Here is a 20,757-nt window from a genome sequence, read left to right on the forward strand (position 1 = left end):
ATCTACCCGAAGTAAGATGTCGACACCGTACCCTGTGTCTGAAAGGCCTCAGCCATGGCGTGGGTCTTCGCCAAGTCCATGAGTCCTCGTACCAAGCAGAATTGAGGAAAGATGAGAAACACCTTTTTCATGACTTCGTTCACCTGCTTCGTGTCCTGTTCAAAGGCACAATCGCTCATAAGTCAAATCAAACCCGATCAAGACAATATATAAAACATGGATGCCACTAGGTCAATTTAGGGTTCATCCCCCTAAAAAGTTCCTATTCTAAGCCCCCCTATAATTATGGCATTTTTTTCCCCATGTAATAAATTAAAGCGACTGCATGCAGCCAATACCTCCAGCTGCCTAGAGGGAACCATCATTTTAACATCTACAAGCATTATACAACAAAACAAGAACAGAAAATCTGAGGAGCCACTTGGGAGCTGGAAAAATCAACAGTAATTTTACAGGAATAGAGAAAGACAATAAAAAAACAAAAAAAGTTGTAAACTAAAGAAAAAAAAATTCTACAATTCTATGAGAGTAACGTAACATGAAAAAACGCTGTAAGTCGTAATACTATGAGAAACAAACTAAACTAAATAAAGTTGTAATTTATGGAAAAACTTGTTGCACAAAAAGTTATGTTACAAGAATAAAGTTAAAATATGGGAATAAAGTCATGAGGAGAAGAAAATCTACAAGAAGAAAAGTTGATGTTTAGAAAAAAATAAATACAGCAGCAACATCAGAATTGGAAAAAACAACTTTCAGGCAAAATATTAAGATAAAAAGTTATATTCCAACCAGGAAAAAAAGTTGTCATTTTACATTATGAGAAAAAATAATGTCATTTTAGTGGCATAGAGTTGAAATAGAAAAGAAAAAAAATATGTTTGAGAAGTGTTTTGAGAAACAAAAATTGTGGCCCTCAGTGCAAAAAGTATGGACACCCCTGATCTACTCTCGTCCCAATCTCGCGTATCGTCTCGTCTAGTGAACTGTGGCTCATGACACCCCGTAGTGCTAGCTATTGCTTGACAAATTAAAGAGCCTTCCTTAAAGCCCTGGTCCCAATCCGGCGTACTTGCAAGTGTGTGCCGTCTACTTCCAAAAACGTGGACAAAATATGGGGATCCGTACGTGGTTGAGTACTGCCCCAGTACAGTTTTGGGCTACAGATTCACCCCCAGTATGGGTGTCATGTACGCCCCCTACAACGAGCACACAACGCACTGACTCCTTGAGTCTTTCTAGTTTTTCCCAAGGTCACTTGCTCTATGGAAGGTGCACTTATCAGGTGCGTAGCGTCGTCTGTGCTTACTCGGCACCTCCCCAGTTCAACTGTCCATGAGCACGCAGAACTCACGTGGACCATACCGAGTAAGCACGTGCACCGCATTTATGCCACGTCATGCTCATGCCCGGCCACTTGAAACTGCTCTTGCGGTATCAGAACCCGGAGTCTCTGCGGTGGAATGGGCGGTATCTTGAGGCAGCAGCAGCAGGGATTTCTGGAGAACCTCGGAAGGTCGTCGTATATATAACGTCGGCCCCCGACATTGAATGGAAAACAACATGTGAGTAAGGACACCGTACGTTTAACTAAGTACGGCCTCCGTACGATAACATGGCAATTGCATGGAGATCGTACATTGCAAGCACGTACAACTCACTTACCACATGTATGATACACGCAACTGCTCATGCCCGGGCGTGGCGTGCAGGCCACGTACTTACACCTTGCGCAACCGTGCGTTGACGTACTCCCCCCCTGCTCTTGCCACTCCCTCCCCAAGTTTTCTGAAAAGCTTGACAGCCGAAAAACACTCACGGTGGGTTGTGACTGGGGCTTTAAGCGAGCGGGCCGCACTTACACTGAACTCTAATGTCAAGTAGGGTGCCATAAACTATGATCGGGTGGGCCGTGAGTATGAGACCACTGGGCTAAGCCCTTTCAATCTTAGTGACGTCCCTGATTTAAAACCTCAAAATATAAAATACAATGCCACAAACAGAAGTTCAATTCACTTTACCTCATTTTCAAACACATCCAAGACATATGTTATTAAACTGGTACAGAATCCAATGAAGAAGTTGATGGTGGTCAAAGCAACATAGGCCATGCTGGGAACGCTAAATATAAAGGATGCTGGGTACATCAACGGAGCCATGGACCACCTAAATTGTGACGAGATTAGCAATATGTAAAATATTGACACACTGAGAGCGAACAAAAGAATCACCATATTGACAACAGAACAACAACAGCCCTTAATATACAGTCTATCATTCCATTTAAAATGATAGCAATTAGATCAGTGTGGACTCCTATGAGTCACACCATAATGATTGGACGAAAGTATGTTAAATGTCACTTGAACACACCCATAGAAGAGGAAAAGCAGGATGAGAGCTGGCAGGTTGGTACCCGTGATGTAAGCCTGTGGCTGGAAACAGATGAACATCAGCACAACCATGACAGCCAGGAGCGTGTAGTTCAGCTGAAACAAGGGCAAAATATAAAAAAAAAAAAAAACAGAAAGAAAAACACGGTCAGGTCTTACAAGATTTGCACGTAATTGGTGTTTTTTAATTGGTGCACGCAGCTTTGCATTTTAAGCACAATTTTTTTTTACATTTTTTTTTTTACTTTATCACACTCATCAAATATTTTTTGTGCAAGTAGGCCTGTCACAATAATAATGATGACTGATAAAACCAAACTCGCTAATTTTGCCGGCCTCGATAAATTGACACATGTTGGTTCTATAGCTGAATGAACAGTGTGAGACAACCCTCCTGTCAGTCATTCAGTCTCTTTGTGTCGGGGCTGCTAGCCAGTGCTGCAGCCTGCAAGTGAGCAAACACAATTACGAATGAAGGCACAAAAGCGATGGGTTTCTTTGGCGAATGCCACAACATGTGTGAGAATATTTCGGTTTTAAACAGACTTAACATTGTGAGCCAATGAACACCAACAAGCCAATATGTCGCATTTGTTGGAAAATAGTGGCGACGAAGAAGGGGAATACGATCAACTTATATGCGCTCCTCAAACACAACCATTCTGTCCAGTATTCCCAACTTGGGATAAAAACTGCAGGTGCCGCGGAGCCTTCGTCCCAACAGTCAACGCTTACTGAGGCGTTTGGTTGGCAAAGTAAAAATAAACAAAACAGCTCAAAATGGTGCACACTCACATACAGTGTCGTTTGCTACATGTTAAGTCTTCTTGTTAAGGAATAACAACCAATGTTCATTATTTATTCAAGTGCAATTTTGTTTCCAGAGACTTGACGCTCCATTTTATTAATTTTGTTATTGTTGTGTGTGCTTTTTATTGGAGTGTGGACTGGGAGTCCATTTTATTTTCATTTGGGTTCATTGGGGTCTGACATTGCAATTTCAATGTCATAAAAATCTCTGAGAGATACAACTTTAAAGTTACATTTTGTTGCTTTTGATACGGTGTACTTGCATTATTATGCCTTATATTCTCATTACATTCATGAGAAAATGGATAATTATCGTCCAGCAAAATTTGTTATTGTGACAGGCCAAAGTGCAAACATTTACAAAACAAATTTTAAATTGGATTTCAAAAGGTTCTATACTGTATTGGCCAAGGTTGCAGTTTGTGCTTTTTATAGTGTTTTTAATATGCAAAAATGTTGTAAAACATCACAAACTATTACAATTTCAGGCTACAGGATACAGTCGTTCCCAGGATACAGTTTGCGGCTTCACTCTATTATGTTTTTTCAAAATTAATTACTGCTGTTTTGTGGTTGACTATGGCCTATTATTAGTCCAAAAATATATAAGCAAATTGCATGTACTCTTGTCCTCAATTAAGCATTTTCAAGCATAAAAATGGCCAAATGAACAAATATAAAAATGTGAGGCATTTAGAAGACGTAATATGTAGTAACTTAAATTGGTCACTCGGTCTCAGTAATGTTACACTGATGAGACAATCCATTGCAGGAAGTATGCTGTCAAGAAAGTCTCACAATGTTAACGTTTGAGTCTATGTTATGTCTTATTTATGTCCAAAATGTGTTATTTTCTTATTATGTTTAGTATATTGGGTAGTAAGAGCGCAAAGACGACTCTGGGGTGTTGTTTAATGTCTTGAGGGCTAATAATGTTAAAAACTGTATATTTAAAAAGGTCATAAAGATGTTCTGTATGCTGTAACTAATAATTTAAAGTAACTAGTAATTTATAAACAAGGTGGAAAATTCGCGTGTTACACTTGAGTGTGGAACCAATCAAACGCGATAAACAAGAGAGGACTATATTTCAGATTTCAACAACAAAATATCGGGACACCTGGCCTTTACACTGCACAGGAAGTGAAAATGTAAGACAATGTGGATCGCCTAGTCTGCTGGGAAGACTTTTTTTACAAGTCGTTAAAGTGTGACTGTGGGAATTTTCGGCTATTCATTAATTCAGTTTGTGAGGTCAAGGATCACTGATGTTGAACCTGAGAAAGACCTTGCCGCCTCAATATCTTTGTTGTAGTTCACAGAACATGTCTGCCTTAAAGTATGTTCTCTTTACATAGAATGGGGTACATTAAAGTGTGTACTTAGTTGTCATATTTGGAGGTGTTCAAAGTTGGCAATGCTAATCGCCAGTGCATATACGGGATTTCCAATGTAAATTAGCATCAATCGAGCGCCCTTCTTTTAATGCATTGCCTTTACATTGAAGCCCAGACTTCCCTCTTATTTGTATCTTATTTAAGTCATAATTGTCATGCTTTATTTCTGTATGTTCAGCTTTCAAAGTAAAGGCTCTGAAAAGGAACTCAACTAGAGCCTTTACCCTAGCAAAGAGGGACCAAACGTTAGTGGGAGCAGAAAAACACTGATTGTGGGTCTAACCAAATCCACGCTTTATTGATTGGTTCATAAAAAGATTTGTCCTCACTCGGGATGCTCCGATCAGGGTTTTATGCTGCCGATTTCGAACATTCAGGACTGAAATCGGCCAAAACCGGTCACATGGATTAATTATACATTTTTCAGTCTATTTATGATGAGTGCTATTGGCCATACTGTATGAAAAAAGGAACCATAAAATCACCTTAATTTAGACAAAAATGTATTTGACTTTTTTAAAAGAACATATGTCACTGGTGAAACTTACAGAGGATGAGAAGTCTTCTTTAAGGAGACTTTGGATGTAAGCGTACATTGGTGGAGCTCTAGCAAGACTTCCATGTGAGTGAGAAAGCACTCGGTGAATCCGGTGTCTTCCACTGCTGAGAAAGGCTGGTCATCCCGTCCGATGAATTAAATTATTTTTCGGTTATTACGCACGTAGTACATATTGGTTGTTCAGTTCTACACAGCAGACATGATTCTTTGCCCAAGATGTTTGTTAGGCGGAGACACTACATGTATGCATAGTACTAGCGGTAGCTAGTGTGATTGGCTTTTGTGATCGGCACTGAAAGGCATTTATCGGCATATACCGATCATGTAATTTTTCACGGAAATTGGCCGACACTTATCAGTGACCCATCAATCGGAGCATTCCTAGCCATCATACTTTTGTCCAGTTCTTATTTGGAATCTGTACTGACCAAGTCCCAGGAGAAGTTTGCCACCCAGTAGAGGACTGGTTTGACGCCACTGACAAACTGCAGGTGTTTGGCTTTACGGGCTCGCTCCTCTATCAGGAAAAGGGTAAAGCTGGCTGGCACCAAGGACATGGCAAAGATCACGCTTTCAGAAGTAAGCATGTCTACCGGTGTGGTCTTCCTGATAAAAGGCAGGGAAACAACAAAATAAATGCATTCATTTATTCATTTTCAACCTATTATCTGGTTCAAGGTCACGGGTGAGCTGGAGCCTCTCCAGCGGACTTTGGGTGAGAGGCGGGGTACACCCTAAACTGGTCACCAGTGAAAGGACAACCATTCACTCACATTCTCACCCTTGGACAATTAAGAGCAGGGGTGTCCAACAAACCATATTTTCCTGACACAAACAAAAAATGAATAAATGTTGTAATATCTGGAAAATCAGGTTGCAGAAAAAGTTATGTTATGAGAATAAATTCAAAATATTATGGTAATAAAGTCATAATTACAAGAAGAAAATTGAGAAGAAAGTGAAATAGTTGAAAAATTAAAAAAAAAAAAGAACAAAAGCAGAACTGGAAAAAAATGCTGTAATTTTATGAAAATGAAGTCAAAATATTGTTTTAAGAGAAAAAAGTTGCTTTCTTCTGAGAAAAAACTTGTATTATGATGACGAAAAGTAATGTCATTCTAGTAGCATAGAATTGAAATATTAAACTTTTTTTTTTTAAAGAACAAAGGCAGAAATGGGAAAAAAAAACCTGTAATTTGAAAATAAAAATAAAGTCAAAATATTAAGAGAAAAAAGTTACATTCTTATCAATTAAAAATACTACGAAAAAAGTTCATAGAGAAAAAAAGTACAACTTTCTTAGAATAAAATCATAATATTACAAAAAAATACTGTCATTTTAGTATCATAGACTTAAAATACTAAAGAAAAAAATACTGATTTTTTAAAAAGTCGCAATAATAGGAGAAACAAACAATAAAGTCGTAATTTATAGAAAATTACGTTGGCTAAATTATAATATTATGGTAATAAAGTCAAGATTTTAAAGGAATAAGAAAATTTAAGAAGAAAGTTTAAATATTTGGAACCCCACAAAAATAGGGGGGGAAAAAGCCAAGACCGACATCCTTAAGAATAAGTTGTTTCACTTATGTCACAAAGCTGAGATGCAGGTTTTATTAAACATGTAACTTTTTAGCATAGCTACATGTGTTGCTTTTCAATACATCGAAGTGGCACTTGCATCCTTTTATTTTTCAGTATGAGGCCCCTGATTTAGAGCCTCCAATTCGTCTAACATGCATGTCTCCAAGTACGGTAGAACATGCAAACTCCAGAGTGATCCTAGTCAAGAATCGAACCCAGTGTGCTGCCCTCAAATTGAATACCATCCACCCATTTTCTCTGCCGCTTATCGTAATTGGAGGCTGGAGCCTATCCCAGCTGACTTCGGGCGAGAGGCTGGGTACACCCTGGACTGATCACCAGCCAATCGCAGGGCACATGTACACAATCAACCATTCACGCTCACATTCATACCTATGGACAATTTAGAGTCGCCAATTAACCTAACATGCATGTTTTGGAATGTGGGAGGAAACCAGAATACCCGGAGAAAACCCACGCACACACGCGGAAAACATGCAAACTCCACACAGAGATGCCCAACGAAGATTCGAACGCAGGTCTTCCTAATCTCGTGACTGTGCGGCCAACATGCTAACCACTCATCCATCGTCTGGCCCCCCAAACTACATATGCCACAGGGGGGAAAAAATCATTTTTTTGACCTGTAAAGTTTATTTCATATAAAACTTTCATTCCTGCTAATGACATGGGCATAAAAGAGCAGTAACTGAGTATCCTTACCTACGAACATCAACTCCTAGTGTACTCACATGGCCAATGGTGTAAGCTGCTCCTTGGCGAGATTCAATGGGTGATTGTAGACAGTGATACCATGGCTCTGTCTCTGTGGACCGCGTGTCAGGCCGGCTCTGAGAAGGCCGTTGTTCATCACATTAACAAATGACACCATAGCATGCCAGCCTTTGTTATTGAACCACACCTGGAGACAGCAGATGAACAAAAACACACCAATCAGTAAGATAAAGCTTTATAGCAAGTTTGCATGTCTGTCTTGTTCACTTGTTTTATGGCGTGGGTCATTCTTGAATGATATGAATCAGACAGGAAATGAAGCTACCTTGACAGTGTTCTCAGTGTAAAGTCGTTCCATAACACCAGGTAGCTTGTTTAGGAATGCATCCAATTCCTTATCCTGTGAAGAACATAAAAATGGTGTTACACGTGTTACAGTGGAACCTGCTTATTTCAACACCCCCTCAGTCTGATGTCAACATAGGCAGGTGCCGACACATCCGAAATTGAAACCAAAACTGGTTAATTAGCCATGCTTTTACTTTGAAGCTTATTTTTCACTGAACCAGAAGTCACTGTGTGTGACATCCCCATCAGCAGCGGACTATATCAGCAGTGACTTACCCCCCCAGCCCCCGATTTGGTCCCGCGAGTCCAGTTCTGGTCGTATTTCTGTGACGAGGAACGTAGTTCTGCTTAGTTGCTGGGTGATAAAGTAAAGAGTTTGGCTTCTCAAAACAATGTGTTCAAAAGAGTAATACATTTGCATCACAAAAATGCCTTTTTAAAAAAATCCGAACTCACAAATCGCTCGCTGTTATGTTTGTCTCCCGCTGTGTCCCTGCGCACTGCCGCCTCTCCATTCTTGTGTATGTGATGAAGACGCTCTTATCTTCTTCTGCTGTGAACACACGTAAACAAGATGGCCTTGTTGCTCCGTCGTGGATGAAGATGCCAGCATCTTCATCACATACACAAGAATGGAGAGGCGGCAGTGATTTTTTTGGAGGAGCCATTTTTATGATGCAGATTTATTATTTCGATTGCATACTGTTTTCAGAAGCCAAACTCTTTTAAGCCAAACTCAAACTCTTAAATGACCAAGCAACTAAGCGGAACTATGTTCCTTGTCACGGAAATCCGACCAGCACTGGACTCATGGGACCAAATGGGGGGATAAGTCACTGTTGATACAGTCCACTGCTGATGGGGATGTCAAAAAATCTAAAACATCCCTTCAAGGGGGCGCTTTTTAACACTAACAACAACACGTGGGACCAGGACTTAAGTTGTTCGACATCAAGGGGTTGGCAACATAAGAAGGACTGACTTAAGCGGATATTACGGTACAAAAACTGAGAAAGGATTGAGAAAGACAGCCGTGGTCGTAAGCAAACAGTACCTTTGGGTTGCTGGTTTTGAGTGCCTGAAAGGAATTTCCGAACAATTGACTTAGAGACTGGATAGCATTTCCTCCCAGGGAGAAACCGCCATACCTGCAACAAAGAGTGGATTTGAATATTTCCACACAAGAAGAATGTTTGGTCTCAGAGATGTTTCATCCTCGCAATTTACTGAAATTCTTGGTTTCAGAGAAAATGCTTTTGTCACGATTGTGTAAATGCTGCCTGTACTGTGAAAAAAATAAATCAATCCTCAAAGTCGTAAAATACACAAATACAGATTAATTGTAAGGTTGTTATGGTGATGTATTGGGATATTTTTGTAAACTTTTTAGCAGCTCAAATGTCACAAGAAAATACCTCTATGCCCCGGTTTTTCAATTAATGTTGAAAATTTACAAGAAAATTTTGTGTAGTTTGCGTACATTTTCTGGTTAGCGTACAATGTGGCCCACGTCTTGTCCTGTTAATACACCGCGAGTATTTTTTTAACACAAAACGCCCTAGTTAGCAGCCTATTAGCTTGCTGATACAGAAACCATAATTCAGCTCCGTCGCCCGTCTCTTCTATGATGTCACCAGTGGTTGACTCTGTTTGCTAACTAACAGTTACGTCACAAGTCTCTGCTTTTCTTTTGATTACGACTGCAAAAGGACACACAATGGAGTCAAAGAAAGTCCAAGTGTCAGGTGAGAACACGATTGAATTCAGGATATAAATCATGGCAAAACATGAATGTGATTTCCGAGTGAATCTCGCTGCCACGTTTTTGTCAACGATCACGTCTTCAATCAAGGTAACACTGATGTTAAATGTTCATTTGTACTTTTCATTCATCATTTACTTGCATTTGTAAGTGTTTTCTGCATGTAAAACTATAATTGTAAAACTATAAAAACCTGTTTTGTGTCAACATTTTTGGCTTTCTGGAACAGATTAATTGGATTTTCATGATTTCTTGTGGAAACAATGGATTTGTTTCGAGTGTGTTTCAGTTAGAGTTGGACCTTCAATGATGCTAGACAATTGCCGGTCGGATAATTAGGGGTGTCTCAGGATAGTGGACTATTCAACAATTCGATTCGATCAATCTCGCTGTCAAATCATATAAAAATATCATGTGATCAAGATTGTACCATTCTCCTTAGCAGACATTTTTTTGTTTTTTGTAAAAATAGCCCATTTTGGTTCGAAAAACAGCTTAATTTGTGTTAATAAAGAAATGACGCGTGTTTAACAAAAGACCTATACTTACCACGCATTAATAAAAAACACCCGCTTCAAGTGGTACAACACAGAGGAGCTGAGGTGAGCGATAGCTTTCAACGCTTGGAAGACCGTCAACATCGGCTGACTTATTGGCTCATAATGGCTACTAAAAACTCATCCAAAGTGTGAAAGTATTTTGAAAAGGTTAAGGATGACTCCAGAAAGTGAAATGCAACTTGTCAGCAGCTTCTTACAAATCATGTAACAACAACCAACATCACTGGATCATCACTGAATGTTATTCAAAAACAGGCAAGGCTGCTAAGTCAGCTTCATTTTATATCCCGACAGTCACTTTTAATGCGGCTGCTAAATTAAGTCAGGTTGTTTTTAAAGCCATCCATCTATCCATCTTCTATGTCACTTAATCTCACTAGGGTATGCTGGAGCCTATCCCAGCTGACTTCAGGTGAGAGGCGGGGTACACCCTGGACTGGTCGCCAGCCAATCGCAGGTTTTTCAAGCCCTGTTTTGCTATTCTTTGTGTACTCTTCTGATGTGTGCCAACTGGGAATGAGTTTCGGTTTCGTTTGTCTTGCTTTCTGTGTTACATAAGTGAAGGTACTTGTACACCTACCATACTTACCATAAATTCTGGTGTATAAGCTGCTACTTTTTCCGTAAACTTTGAACCTTGGCTTGGAGAGTGGGTTGGAAAGAATTCTAATCTCGTAACAGCTCCCTTACTTCAGAACTCCTACTAATTGTTTAAATACTGTGCCGCTCGCAAGTCAGTGAGGAAACGATAACTCTTTCTTTGGCAGGGGCCAATCACAAGCTATCGTGCACTCAAGTTTAACAACTTAACAGTTTGACTCATGGTGTCATCTTTCAAAGGACACTTTAGTAATAACACTAAATTCATCACACGGCAACTTAATACTCAAAAGGTATATATACAAATACACAAACATGTCCCAATATGAGTTCAAAAATAAAAAAAAAAGATTTTAAACTTTTCCCATAAGGCATTGCATCTGAGCAAAGCATTCATTTAGGGTGCTGCAATGTTGTTTGCTTCCCTCTGGGCTTTGGGCTCCAGGTCCTCTGGCTCCCTCTGTTGGAGTGAAGCAGCATTGCAGCGTTTTCTCTATGCGTTCCATGCTCCTCCAATGAAATGGTTTTCTCAAACGAAATGCATTAAGGAAACACTTTAAAATGTTGGGTTTTTCACATTAAACTGGCATTGATACATGTTTCTCTATTTCTGAGGCATAATGTTTGAGTGTTAGCTGTTGTGTCATGAGTTTAATGTTGTTTGTAAGATGAAACTGTGGGTCAGACTGTTATATTGAGTCATGACATCCTACAATTTACAATGGGTTGGCAAGATCATCCAGATTTTTTTCATAGCTCATGATTGGCTCCTGTCAAATAATATGCTGACTGGTCCTCACAGACTAGCGCGCACCACAATATGCATTTTAGGATGTGAACACGTGCGGCTTACACACCGTGTGGCTTATATACCGTAAGAAATCAAACGTAAGAAATCAACAAATCTAGTTTTTCCTCCAAATATAGTGGCTTATACACGGGTACGGCTTATCCACAAATTTACGGAATTTTTTTTATCCGAGTGTTTTAGCCTGCTTCTTTGAGGTGCAAAAAGTCTCAAAGGAGATCTTTATTGTCAAGCTCGCCATTATTTCTGCTCTTAAAAATCTGGACAAAATCTAACAGAACAGATTCTTCAGATATCCACGTGTGAACAAACTATAGTTAAATCTATGTTTAAAAAAATAATAGGTATTGAATGCTGGCTGATGTCATATCGGAGAAGTAGGAACTTATCTATACACTCCTGATCGAAATCTTAGGACCAGTTGAAAAATTGCTATAATTTTCATTTTGCACATTTGGATCTTAATGAGGTTTTAAGTAGAGCTACAATATGTGCATGGCTCAGATCAAGGGTACCCTTTACTGTCTTCAACTTCACTTGAGTAGTATTTGAAATTGTTGTTCTAACAATGTGTACTATCCCTATCACTCTGACGTTTATAGAGTGAGGAAGCTTACCAAGCCATAAATTAAGCCTGTTCATGTTTTTATTTTGTGCTAGCATGGCTATGTTGTAAAAAAGTGTCTATATTTGGACATTGAAATGTTACTTGTAAAGCATGTCTACTTTTGTTGTGAAATTAACAATATTTTCGGATTTTGTCATGATTTCTACTTAGAATTAAAGAATGATGTCTGAAATTGGTTTCTAATTTTATTCAAATATTCTCAGTGTAAAAAAAAATAACTGTTGTGTAATCATTAGTGAAAAGCACATAACCTTTGTGTCCGCCTGCCGATGAAAATTTTGAAGAACATAATTCCATGGAAAAACAAACCCCATTATGATTACAATGGTATATATTCATGGAATAATTACTCAACTCTGCAACTAAAGTGATTTTTTTGTGTATAAAAGAGTAAAATAAGATTATTTGAACAAAAGTCTAACACCGAGTGGACACCGAGTTATGTACTTTACATTTAAGAAAGAGTGAACTACAGAGGGTTGCTATGGGAAATGGAAGATTTCTCGAGCTCTGGTATGTTGGGTGTGTGTGTTTTGCAATGTTGAAGTTTGTGTTGATTACATTACCAAGGTCTATCCACGAGTTTAAAATTTTAAATGTAACACTACCCTTGATCTGAGTCATGCACATATGCAAAAACAAGAAGGGTCAGTGAGACCAAAAAAAAGCTTGTAATTTAAACAAAAAAACTAAACTGGAATAAGTTGTTTATCACCTGATCAGACGTTTAGGACCACAGGCTATAAAAGTCAAAATCTGCTCAAAATGTTCATTTTCTGTCAGGCATTCACACTGTCATGCCCTCCTTATGGCTAAAGCTAAGAAGCTTTCTCTTTTTGAACGTGGTTGGATTGTGGAGCTGCATAAGCAAGGCCTCTCGCAGCGTGCCATTGCTGCTGAGGTTGGGTGCAGTAAATCAGTCATTCTATTTTTTTTAAAATATCCTGAGCATTATGAAACAAAAAAGTGGTAGACCAAAAAAAATCACACCTGCGCTGAGACGAAGGATCCAATTGGTTGTCCATCAAGACACAGGGCGGTCTTAGACCCAAATTAAGGCCCTTACTGGTGCCGACTGCAGCGCAATAACCATCAGACCGCATCTGCGGGAAAAGGGTTTAAAAAACAAAACAAAAAATTCAAAGACCTCGTCTCCAACGCCACAAAACTGCCCGTTTAGACTTTGCCAGGGAGCAAACATGGGACATTGCAAGGTGGAAAAAAAGTTTTTTTCTCTGATGAGAAAAAATGTAACCTTGAAGGTCCAGATGGCTTCCAACGTTACTGGCATGACAAGGAGATCCCACCTGAGATGTTTTCTGCCCGGCACAGTGGAGGGGGGGGTCGTCATAATGTGGGGTACTTTTCATTCAGTGGAACACTGGAGCTTCAGGTGGTGCGGGGTCGTCAAACGGCGGGTGCTTACGTGCAGATGTTGCAGCGGGCATCCCTCATGACTGAGGGCCCTTGTCTGTGTGGCAACAGCTGGGTTTTTCAACAGGACCACGCTGCAGTTCACAATGCTCGCTTGACCAAGGACTTCAGGGAGAATAAAATCACTCTTTTGGACCATCCTGCATGTTCCCCTCATTTAAAACCCATAGAGAAGTTTAGGAAGTTTATAAAGGGAAGTTTATAAAAATGCCATCAGTTCCAGACAGTTGATGCCCTTAGTGAAGCCATCTTCACCACTTGGAACAATGTTCCCACTAGCCTCCTGGAAACACTCGCATCAAACATGCCCAAAGCAATTTTTGAAGTGATGAACAAGAACGGTGAAGCTACTCATTACTGAGTCCTACTGAGAACAGTTTTTTTTCTGGTTTGGAGAGTTTTTTGTTATTTTTTTAACAATGATCCTAAACTTTTGATCAGGTGATAAACAACCTATTTCATTTTTTGTTTTGTTTTGTTTGTATTACAAGCTCAACATTGTTTTTTGTCTCACTCTGTTATTTGCACATTGTAGCTCTACTTAAAACCTCATTAAGATCCAAACGTGCAAAATGCAAATTGTAGCAATTTTTCAACTGGTTTCGATCAGGAGTGTGTTGACCTGAAAAACTAATATCGTGCATCCCTAATGCTAACTAAGGTTCTGCAGTATTAGCAATTAAAATGTATTGTGCTAAATTAAATCAGGAGAAAGAAACAATAGAAAATGGAAACTCCATCTACATATATTGTCATGAGTATGTGTAATACCTCCTATTAAGCATTTGTGGGTAGGTCTTCACCAGATGATCTGAGATGTTATAATTGGTGAGATTTTGGAGAATGTCACCCGTTTGCCTCTTGACCTGAAAATTCCATATGAAGTTCAATATATTTATTTATATTTGTAGACAATAAGTAGCAACTGAAATTCATTTAGAAACTGCACATGAATTCAGAGACATGCTGTTACTGAGCTGAAAGAAAGAAATGAGCTAGAACAGTAATTCAGGCAGTGTTTGTATTGGGTATCTGACATGTACTGTTGCCAAGCTGAATTAGAGAAGAAAAAAAAAACAATGATTTTAATTGTGGTTAAAAACAACACAGCATTGTGTAATCTCCAGAAAAAATGCAAATATGCGCTTCAAGGAAAGCTGCACTTTTTTTGCCCATCATCCACAATCCTTATGTGAGACATGAACACACGTCTTTCACTTTTCTGGGCCTTCTGAAGAGAGAAAAACAGCTAGTACGAGGCAGCTAATGCATGGAATGAGACCCACCTATTTTGTCGAGAAAGCCCTCTTAAGAAAAACTCAAAGAAAGCACCAACAATGTTCCATTTACATAACGTGACCTGCATATGAACCAAGCTACAGTGACATTGTTATCGTACGAGCTAACACTGAAGAACTAATTTTGTGGCATAGTGACACACACAGAGTCACACACCGAGCTTCAGGCCAATAGAGAGGTAACATTAGTTTGGAAAAGTTAACGCTGGATTATAAATCATGCAACAAGCTCAAAAGTTGGTCAACTTTGACATTCCACATCCAACTAAACATCCGGACAGATTGAAGCAGTGGACACTACCCGACATCGCTAGGAAGACCCAGGCAGATGCTCTCTTTTTTACCTGAGGACTACCGGTATGTTGAATTCACCAGCTCATGGGGGAGCACAAGTCTTGTGCTGAAAGATAAAGCCATCTCATCAGTCGGCATCCCAGTGAGATTGGACATTGTAAGTGACTGTTTTGTTGTGTTGTTATTTTTCCAATCCAACACTTAGCAATAGTGCTACATGATAACACTACAGGATGGCTTAGTGTTTCACTATGGCTGGACCTGCCTAACACCCAGCCATCTTATTCTCTGCCTGGGGGGAGTAAAAGTACAAGTAGTTGTTGTCGCCGCCTCCCAGGAAGTCTGCCATGATTAGTGATCGCAACGATCTCTCTATGCTTCTGTTGTTGACAGAAGTAGTGTTTGTTGCCATGGGCTATGAGAAACCAATGCGCCCCGGACAAAAATTTGGGTAATTCTTACAATAAACAAAATACGGCAAAATACTGTTAAGTATTACATATTATCATGAATGTGCCTGTTACTACGTGGTTACAGCATGTACATATATAAAATGCTAAAACCTGTTGGGAGGTGTATTAATAAAGGCCTTCTCAGCAGAATCCCATTACCTGCAATGTTAGCTGCCTTGTGCTAGCAGTTTTTCTCTCTTTAGACCGCTCAGAAAAGAGAAATACAGTATGTCTCACATAAGGATTGGGGATGATGGGCAAAATTCCAGAAAAAAGGGCAGTTTTCCTTTAAGGGTTCTGAGTCGAACAGAAATGACATTAGAGCAATGTGACTGTATCCTAAGGAAGTCATCTGAATGCTATAGAATCGTTGCTACATCAATGCTTTTCATGTCAGAAAACGTCCAAAGTCTTAGAACCTAATGGTCCAAGTCAATAAATGTTTAATGTGTGGAAATTAGTAATGTGACATTATACTTGCCTGTGGTGGCGGAGGTCCGCCTGCCCCCTCCGGACAATCAGGGAACATCCGTCTTTGATCCAATGTGCTGCATTGACAATCAGGAGAAGGACTGTCTTTGGTCCAGTTGCCTTTATTGAACATTTCCAATGTGGAGTCAGAGACCTCAGGCCGCTCCTGGCTGTCACACTGAGGCCTTTTGGTGGGACATGTGAGTGGACAAGGCAGCGATTTTACACTTCGCCAAGTTATACCGACTTATTCTGGTTTACTTTAAGGCCCTGTCCAGACAAATATGGAAATTTTAAAAACGCATATTTTTCTATGCGTTTTGGCCTCACATCCACATGCAAACAGAGGTTTTTGTCCATAAAAACAGAGCTTTTGGAAAACATTGATGAACAAAGGCGCCATTATGGGCTTCAGAGGAGGACACGACTGCTGCTATTTTGCTCGCTGAAACGGCTACGACGCCCGATGGAGAGTTGGGACAAGACCCTATCGGACCTCTAGCTGGTGGGACGACTTTCACTGAGCTGCTTCGCACTCACATTGAAAGCTTCCCTGTTACAGTATATACTGTATGCCTGTCTTGTCTGTTATATCTTGTGCTGCACAACTATTGTGGATGAACAAGTACAATTTGACAGACACAGAATTATTTCAGCAATGATAGCGTCACAGCCGTTGGGGTTCTTTCTTGACCGATAAAATGAACTACACTTCACAGCATTGTAAGGCTAATCGACATCTGCTACATTTGAATAAAGAACATACTTTAGCCATTGTAAGTTTTATATTCAATATACTTTGCTGACAAATATGAAATAACATACTGAAAAGTAATGCTACTTTGCTAGCAGCCCACATGTCTTCTCCTGTACATGGCCATGTTTGTTGTGACGGAAATGATGTCACCGGCGCTTCTGATTGGTTAAAAACAGTCCATGGCTGTGGCGCCCCCTTTACGTTGGCATGTGCATGGCAGTGTTCGTATGCGTATTTGTGTGGATAGAAATAACACCGTGTGAATACAGATGTCTTTTTACACCGGAGAGGGGCAGATGTGCGTTTTTGAAAATATCCGTGTTCGTGTGGACATGGCCTAAGGCACATACGCCTTAATTATGTTTGCGACAAGGAGTTGTCTTACACGTTGTTTTCCTTCTCCATACACTTGGTTCCAAAACCTGGCTTGTCCAGCAGAGCTTCCAGTAGGTTCTTCGTGGTTTCACTTTCAGGAGCATCATTGCTTTAAATTTGTGATCAGAGGTCAGAATGACAATAGCATGGTGTCTAGATAAAATCAAATGACAAGCTGATTTTATAGTGGATGTCATAACTTTGCACCTGTCAGTCGTGATCTGTGAATGTAAGATGTTTTCATCAAGTGTTACAGGCTAGTTTGGGGCAGCAGCAGCTCAAATGTAAGGACTTTGGGCTGTAGAGCAGTTGGCCCCACCCGCCCCCTACAAAGCCGTTAAATGACATCCGTTTGTGCACTTGTGGGCCGTTGAGGGCTGCGAGATGCTCACATGTAATACACCTTCCCACTAATCGTGGCAGTAATGCGTAAATCGAGTTATAATCTCAAACAAGCAGAAGACGACACCCACAAGTCTATAGCAGAAGTTAATGATGAGTTTGGTAAGAAGGGAGTTGTAACAGGCAACAACACTGAGTTGTGACTGCAATCGTTCATTTTCCACATATATGAAGAAAGACTTCTGGCTGTAACATGCAAAAATAAAAGCTGCTGAAAAATGTTATAAATTAATTTACAGAGAACAGGGCTGTATTTTTATTTGCACTTCTATTTTATCTTTAAATTTATTTTATCACCCGATAACTATATTTATTAGGGAAACATTTTTTTTCAAGATGAATACGATAGCTTTTTTATACTGTATTTTTTTATTTATTTCGATTTAACTGTAGTTTGTGCACACCTGGAGGTACGAAGGACTCAAACTAAATTGGACTTGACAAAGTGTACCTGTAGATTTGGCCCATTAACAAACCATTAAAAAAAATCTCAGAAGTACAAACTGTGGCTCCACTAGCAACATTTTTTGCACTTCTAAAAAGCCGCTGCGATAGGAACAAGTCCGACATAGAGATGTTGGTGTTTCAGGTGGCTGATAGGGTTAGCTGGATGGTTTTTTTCCCCTCATTGCGGAATGTTTGCAAAGCATTTGGGGCATTTCGCAAAATGTCTTCCTTTGAAACATTGACAAGTCCCACACGATCGACACCATCCGTTTACAAATGAGCTCAGTTCAAGCTACAACAGTCTGTTTGCAGCATGTCACACATAGGAGTGCTTATTTGCTCTCGCTAACCCACCTACAGCACAGTACGGATAATCACGCCTCATTGGAGCTTTTTGTTATCTGTTGTCAGAGCTATTTTTTTTTTATACATTTATCGGTATGATGTCATCATTCTTCATATGTACGTATGTGATGGTTTATGTTTGAATGATATGTATCTTTGATGAGCACATGGTTTTATGTGACTTGACAAGGCTTAGGCTTGTTAAACTGTAAGTAGCTTAGCCATTGTTACTGACCACAAATCAAATAAGACTGCCAATTCAGTGTTAATATTTTGTACTGGAAAGGTTGGGCCCCGAGATGAAAAAGGTTAAGAAAGCCTGTTGTAGACAACTTGTAGCAGTAAAGACTTAAAAGGACACTTCCACATTCTTCTTGTCATGTGGCTGAAGGATTTGTTTTAGTAAAGGCACATTTTTGTAGAGAAGTGACAGTATTCTTGGTTGACAAATCATAAGATTCCGGTATGCTGTTACCCCAACAGACCGCGCCAAAAAATAACTAAGAAGAGCTGCTGGTGCAAAATGAGTTCAATTTGAATATGTCATGTCTACCTGAAGAAAGTGTACTGTTCTCCATACATCCAGGGCTGGAGCTGCAGGGCAGGATACTTCCCTTGTGATGATACAATGACACTGGCGATCAAAGGGCCCAGCACAATCACAACAGGCAGGACAATCTGAAGCACAGAAATACTTAGCATCTTAGTGACTCAGATCAGATTAATAAACAGAAGAGAATGCCTCATCCTCACCTGAGCAAAGACTCCCCAACGACTCCTGCGAGCATACAGCCACCGTTTGATGAAGAGAGCTCTCAGCTGCTGCCAGCTCAGCTGCCATCCACTCAAGGGTAACTCACCTCGACCATCTCCACTCAGCACGTCCGTCTCCAGAGGTTCTGTGACAGCAAAATTTGAACACTTAACACTGTTTTTTTTGTTTGTTTTTTTGCAACTATTTTGCTTTTTATTTGGACATTTTGTGGGTTTTTTGTGTAATGAGATCACAGACAGGTACCAGTGAAGGAAAAGTGTGCTGATTCCCATACAGCCAGAAATGAAACAATAATTTAATGTGACATTGGAAAGCAGTACATATATGTATCTCTGTATTTGCTGCTTGGTACAATATGGCATTCTTGCCACATTTATTGTGTTGTCATGTTTTAAAATAGAGTATTTAACTTCTTTTTAGACTTGTATCCCAGGTGGTATTTTATGGTATGTTCAGACATGCGTGACAAGTTACATGAGGGAATATCGCATGGTTACATTTGCAGAAACACTTTTGTTTTGAGATGAACTCAAAGATCTAAAACTTTTTGCACACATACAACATCCCCATTTCTCTCATATATTGTTCACAAATCTGTCTAAATCTGTGATAGTGTGCACATCTCCTTTGCCAAAGGAGATGGAGCACCTCACAGGTGTGCCAGATCAAGATGCTGATCAGACACCATCATTAGTGCACAGGTGTGCCTTAGACTGCCCACAATAAAAGGCCACTCTGAAATGTGCAGTTTTGTCACACAGCACAATGCCACAGATGCCGCAAGATAATAAAATTAAAACAATAAAACAAAACTGCACATTTCAGAGTGGACTTTTATTGTGGGCATACTGTGAGGTGGGATGGATTATCTTAACAAAGGAAAAGTGCTCACTTGCCCTTGGAAAAGTAGAGTAATAAATCATCAGCATAAAGGCTTATCTTATGATGAACATTTGTCGTGTGGATCCCTTTAACTGTGTATTTACATGTTGTCGAATTGCGGCTGCAAGAGGTTCAATAAATCAGACTGATTAGACGGCATACATTGCTAGTTGAGTGTCTCCCCTTGATATTCTGATTGATCAGGGTGCATTATATGGGGCTAACCTTTTCCAGTCTTCTAGCTAATACATTGCATATTATTTTAAGATCTGCATTAATCAGTGAAATTGGACGATAACTGGAGTTCCTTATCCGGTTTCAGCAGGAGGCTGTAGCAGAGTTCATGTTTGGGGGCAGGCGTGCGCTCTCTCTAATTTGCAAAACTAAGAAATATTGGGGCTAGTAATGACCAGAATGCTTTTTTAAAATAAGAAGGGAACCTGTCAGGTCTTATTTGGCATCTGCTGTAGAGCATCATGAAGTTCTGTTAATGAAATGGGTAAATCTAAGTTTGTCACCTGTTTTTCATTTAATTTGGGTAATTCTATGGTATTGAGAAATGTATCCATGTCTGGGAGAGATGGATTAATCTGAGGTGTATATACGTTTTTTTATAAAAGTCCCTAAGGACAGAATTT

The 20,757-nt window shown here is 39.7% G+C and overlaps 1 pseudogene; it reads right to left on the reverse strand.

Annotated features, from left to right (window-relative positions):
• The window catches only part of LOC129188965 (phospholipid-transporting ATPase ABCA1-like), a 73,100-nt pseudogene that overhangs the window by 13,745 nt on the left and 38,598 nt on the right, over positions 1-20,757 (reverse strand).

This window comes from Dunckerocampus dactyliophorus, chromosome 10, assembly GCF_027744805.1.
Source record: "Dunckerocampus dactyliophorus isolate RoL2022-P2 chromosome 10, RoL_Ddac_1.1, whole genome shotgun sequence".
NCBI lineage: Eukaryota > Metazoa > Chordata > Actinopteri > Syngnathiformes > Syngnathidae > Dunckerocampus > Dunckerocampus dactyliophorus.